The sequence below is a fragment of the Bufo gargarizans genome, chromosome 3, assembly GCF_014858855.1.
Source record: "Bufo gargarizans isolate SCDJY-AF-19 chromosome 3, ASM1485885v1, whole genome shotgun sequence".
Taxonomy (NCBI): Eukaryota; Metazoa; Chordata; class Amphibia; order Anura; family Bufonidae; genus Bufo; species Bufo gargarizans.
Genome location: NC_058082.1, coordinates 89,923,194 through 89,929,193, shown reverse-complemented (window position 1 = coordinate 89,929,193; position 6,000 = coordinate 89,923,194).

Below are 6,000 nucleotides of genomic sequence, written 5' to 3'. Positions count from 1 at the left end.
TAACACGTTATTATTGTATGGGGCACATGGGGGACATTATTATTGGGCATAGAGGGACATTCTTATTGTATGGGGTCACAAACATTGGGTGGCTGCTCGCCTTTTACTTCCTGTAAACAGCAGAGCAAGGAGAATGTGGGTTTCTTGGACACACGGAGCACTGGCTGGCACTCTCCCGGGGAGACTTCCAGGACTAGACTTGTTTTTTTCCCGGATTCAGTGATGGCAGTAGGGTTCAGCGTTTGTCCCCGTCGTTGCATGTACTTGAGTCTGTCTGTGCAAACTATGTCCTATATACAGCAGAACCACCAATCACATCACGGCCGCCCTAGGTTAGGGAATGTGACTGGCACTTTTATAGGGGACACTAGCTTTAGGAGGATGATCCGCGGTGACATGTCACAAGCAATATAACATTCAGAACAAATCAATTGATTTAATAAAATATAATAACATAAATTGCCTTAAAGGGGGCGCTATGGAGGTCACTATTTTGGGAAAAGACCTTTCACTTTTGCTACATAAAGTAATGTCTCTGATGCAAGCTAGCATGGGCACAATGTTTAAGAGGCTCCCTCCTGGGGGCGCTGTTGCTGCGTGTGGGGGGAGGGGGCTGAATAAAGATGTCTACCATTTCTATAAAGACGTGATTGGTGATTCACGTGGACACCGTCGGGGCCTAGAGCATCTACCGCTCATAAATAACATAAAAATAAAAAAATCCCGTACATAGCCACGGGATGGTCACGTGACACCGCGTACTCGACAGCAGGGGAGGACCGAAACCGCGCTAACGCGCATCACGTGATATCAGGGGAGCTGGAAGCCCCGCCCTCGGTCACAGAGTCGGCTGCGGAGCCGTTCGGAGTGGCGCGAAAGCGGACGGAGGCTGTCAAAATGGCTGACGGCGTGGAGAAGTGTGCTAGCTGCCACAGCAGCGCGGGTAAGAGCAAAACAGTGACATGGCGGCACACCCTGCCTGTGCACAGTGGGGGCGGCCTAACAGCTGGTCGTGTCTGTGTCAGGCCTCATGCACACGGCCCTGAGTGCGGCCTGCATATGGCGCGGTGCGCTGTCCTCCTCTTTTGAAGCACCATTGAGATCAATAGTTCCGCATCCGATCCGCAAAAAATGCATGTGAACTGAAAGCAGGCTGTGTGCATGAAGCCTAATAGCATGACTCCAAGTGTGTGTCCCTCATCTACTCAAAGGGGTATTCCCATCTCAGACACTGGATGGACCCCATTGTCTGATAGGTGCGGGGCCCACCTCTTGGAACCGCACCGACACCTACACCGACAATGGAGCCGTGAAAATTGTGGAGGCGCTGGCAGCAGCACCGCAGCCCCAGTGACGCCACAACTAGTATCAACTGGCCTGGGCGCGGCTAAGCCCTGCTCACTTGAATGGAGCTTAGCCGCGCCCTAGTCGTGACGTCACTGGGCCTGCGGTGAACAGCGAGAAGGTCGCGGCACTACTTCTCAAACAGCTGATCGGTGGGGGTCCCGGGTGTCGGACCCCCGCCGATTAGATCATCAGTTTAAACAAACTGCAGAACCCCTTTTATGGAATCTTGTGGTGCCCCCCCCCGTTCACCTTAACATACACAAAGAGGAAAACAATATTTGTAACATTTTTTTTTTATTACAGATAATTTAAGTGCAAACAAGTACAATCATACCCAGTGTCACCCATAGCCAGTCCCCTGCCCCCCTTAATCATACCCAGTGTCACCCATAGCCAGTCCCCTGCCCCCCTTAATCATACCCAGTGTCACCTTTACCCAGTCCCCTGCCCTTCTTAATCATACCCAGTGTCACCCTTACCCAGTCCCCTGCCCCCTCAATTAGACCCTGCCCCCCTTAAATTAAGGGTGACAGACACTGGGTATGATTAAGGGGGGCAGGGGACTGGATAAGGGTGACACTGGGTATGATTAAGGGGGGCAGGGAACATGGGAGGAGAGAGGCACTTGATACTGGCACATGATGCTGGCATTTGATAATGGCACAACTCCCCATTGTCTGATAGGTGCGGGTCCCACCTCTGGGACCCGCACCTACAATGAGAACGGAGCGGGGAAGGTGTTGGCTGGAGGAGCCCTGGTTTCCCAGGGTCCGGTCACCACCAAGTGCTCTCCCCATAGAAGTGAATGGGAGCGTACTGGGCTTGCATGACCACGGGTCCCATTCATTTCCATGAGCGAGCCCTCGGCTATTTTCATCATAGAAATTAATGGAGGGCGGCTGTGAATGAAGTGTCGGACCCCTGCTGATCAGATGCTGATGATCCATCCAGAGTATAGATCATCAGTTTAAACAAACTGCAGAACCCCCTTTAACTATAAGAGATCCGCTACCTGGAAAATATGCCAAGAATCAGCCGGATGAAAGCCATTGCGCGCATATTTGCCTGGTTGCAGCTAGGTCTCCGCCGGTCCCCTTTATAGTTAATGGGCCTGGACGACAACGCTTGTGCTTCCGGCAATGCCAGAATGCAGGGAGGTCCGGCAGGCCGTTTCCTGCTGGAATAGCCTGCCAGATATTAAAGGGGTTGTCCAGGATAAGAAAAATATTGCTGCTTTCTTCCCAAAACAGCATCACACCTGTCCACAGGTTGCACATGGTATTACAGCTCAGCTCCATTCACTTCAATGGAGCTCAGCTGCAGTACCACACACAACCTATGGACAGGTGTGGTGCGCTTATTAGTAAGCAATGTTTTTCTTATCCTGGACAGACCCTTCAAGCGCTAGTGTGACTAAGTTTGGGCTTACGGAAACACCTGAGCGGGCAGGCTATGGGGTTTGCGTAGCTGACATTAACTACTGTAGTAGTTACGGAAAAAATTTAAGCTGGTCCGGTTGGCTGTTTCCCTAAGCTTAGCCGCCTGAGGCCCAAGCTTCGTCCTATCTTGCTGTTGAGATGGGACAACCCTTTTAATAATAGTAAAAATAAAAAAATATTCCAATACATTTTTTTCTTTCTTTTTTCCACTGATGACCTGTCCTCAGGATAGGTTATCAGTATCTGATCGGTGGGCGTCCGACACCCCCGCTGATCAGCTGTTTGAGAAAGCACCGTTGCTTACAGTAGCGCCGCGTCCTTCTCAAGCACAGCGCCGTACATTGTATAGTGGCTGTGCTTGATACTGCAGTTCAGTCCCATTCACTTACATGGGGCTGAGCTGTGCTTAGGCCATGTCACTGATGAACGTGATGTCACATGGTTTAGACTAAGCTGCAAAACCTATAGGTCATCAGTATAAAAATAAAAAGTCTTGGAAAACCTTTTTAAATTTCTTGCTGGTCCCCACCGCTTCTATCCCCAGTGGGTATGCAGTGGTCACATTTCTGTGCATCATTCATGTGACCGTTGCTGTCAGTCACTGGCCTCAGCGGTCCCATGTGCATAAATGTTATGTGGCAACTGAGGCCAGCGCCGTACATGTACTGCACAACCGGACGTGACTTAATGCCCAACACCGTACATGTACGGCGCGCTGATTGGGCGGGTGTAGGAGCTGCTGGAGTGACTGCCGGACCCCTGCCGTATGCGCCGGAATTGGTGAAATCACCGATGCTGGCTCATTAACCCTTGCACTGCCGCGGTCACCGCTGACCGCGGCACGTGCAGGCTTTAGACGTGTGTGGGTTGTCCATCGGGTCCCTGCGCTGCTGTGACGGGGACCCGGTGGCAGGGAAGGTAGCCCGATGCCTTCCTTAGGCATCGTGACTGCCTTCTGGGAGAGCCCGTGAGATGGCGGTGGATGGCTATGGCATGGGGCTGATGGCTCTGGCTGGGGGACATAGATGATGGCCATGTAATTTGTATACATACAGAAGAAAATAATATATCGCAATATATTGTTATATCGCGATATAGATTTTAGGCCATATGGCCCAGCCCTACAGTGTACTATAGGAATAGTGTATTTTACAAGTGATCAAAAGGTTGACTGTAAGGGCACATGTTCAGGATTCATGTGCGGAGAATCTGCACTGAAATCCCCAGGTGTTCGCAGGCAAATCCGTGCCGTCAAGTGAATGGAGAAAATCCAGACAGGAAAAATAAAATAAATTGACGTGCTGCAGATTTTAAAATCCGCACGGAAAAAATTTGCATCGTGTACATTAAATTTCAAATTCTCATAGAATATAATGTACATGATCTGCGGTACGGATTTTCCGCACGGAAAATCTGCACGCAAGCCTGATCGTGTGCATTTAGCTTTATAGTCCCCACGTCGGACTTTTAAATGATTACAAAAATTTATTAAATAAAAAATTCCAATAGACGCTCTTCAATGGAAAAAATTCTAAAAATAAAATCTCCCCCACCATATTTTTGGTATCGCTGCTTCCTTAACGACCCGCGCTACACAAATATCATGTAAATCATCCTGAGCGCTGTAAAAAAAATTGCTGCTTTTTGCTTAATTGCCACCAAAAAAGTAATAAAAAGCGATCAAAAGATGTTATATCCAGGGTTGTGGAGTCGGTAGATAAATGCAATAAGTGTATATTTATTGGTTTGGGTAAAAGTTATAGCGTTTACAAACTATGGTACAAAAATGTGAATTTCCGCTTTTTGAAGCAGCTCTGACTTTCTGAGCACCTGTCATGTTTCCTGAGGTTCTACAATGCCCAGACAGTAGAAAACCCCACAAATGACCCCATTTCGGAAAGTAGACACCCTAAGGTATTCGCTGATGGGCATAGTGAGTTCATAGAACTTTTTATTTTTTGTCACAAGTTAGTGGAAAATAATGAGATATATATATATATATATATATATATATATATAATATTATTTTTTCTTACAAAGTCTCATATTTCACTAACTTGTGACAAAAAATGAAAACTTCCATGAACTCGCCATGCCCCTCACGAAATACCTTGGGGTGTCTTCTTTCCAAAATGGGGTCACTTGTGGGGTAGTTATACTGCCCTGGGATTTTAGGGGCCCTAATGTGTGAGAAGTAGTTTGAAATTCAAATGGGGTAAAAAATGTCCTGTGAAATCCTAAAGGTGCTCTTTAGAATTTGGGCCCCTTTACCCACCTCGGCTGCAAAAAAGTGTCACACGTAGTACTCAGGAGAAGTTGGGCAATGTGTTTTGGGGTGTCTTTTTACATATAACCATGCTGGGTGAGAGAAATATCTCTCTAAAAGTCAACTTTTCCCATTCTTTTATACAAAGTTGTCATTTGACAGAGATATTTATCTCACCCAGCATGGTTATATGTAAAAAGACACCCTGGTGGAGTGGGAATCCCAAAATCCCTGGGTCTCCAGAATAATCTGAACAGGTTATCAAATAGAGTGGTTTTCAAAACCCCCAAACAAATTTTCGCTAACACAATTCCAACCCAACCTTTGGCAACATTATTCCTAGTCAGGAAAAAAAAAAAAGGCACATTTCGAACAATCCTAAACCTGAAACCTTTAAACAAATTCATTCTTTACCAGAAATTTAGGATGGAAACCCTTGCATCCACAATACCACTCCTAAACAAAGACGTCTTCATGTGTACAATAGACCTGCGAGACGCTTACTACCATATTCCTATTCACGTCGACTCCCAGATTTTTCACTGGTTCGCAATCCAGGATGTAACGGGGAAAATTCATCATTATCAGTTCAAAGCCCCCCCCCTTCGGGGTCTCATCGGCCCCGAGAATCTTTACCAAAATGGTGGTGGAGATGGTTTTCCTTCGTCAGGAGAAAGGGACTTATGGTGGTACCCTACTTGGTCGACTTTCTCCTGATCAGCGATGGTCTCTATCAGATCAACTCGGAGCTGAAATATTTTCTCTCCATCCTAAACAACCTCGGTGGATTATAAACGAAAACAAGTCCGTCCTCACCCCCTCAAGAAAGGTCCGTTTTCTAGCCATGACCATGGACTCCCGAAGGGAGTATGACCCTGGACTCCCGAAGGGTATTTCTACCTCAAGACAAGATCTGGATTCTTCAGCAAAGAATCAAATCCTTTCAAA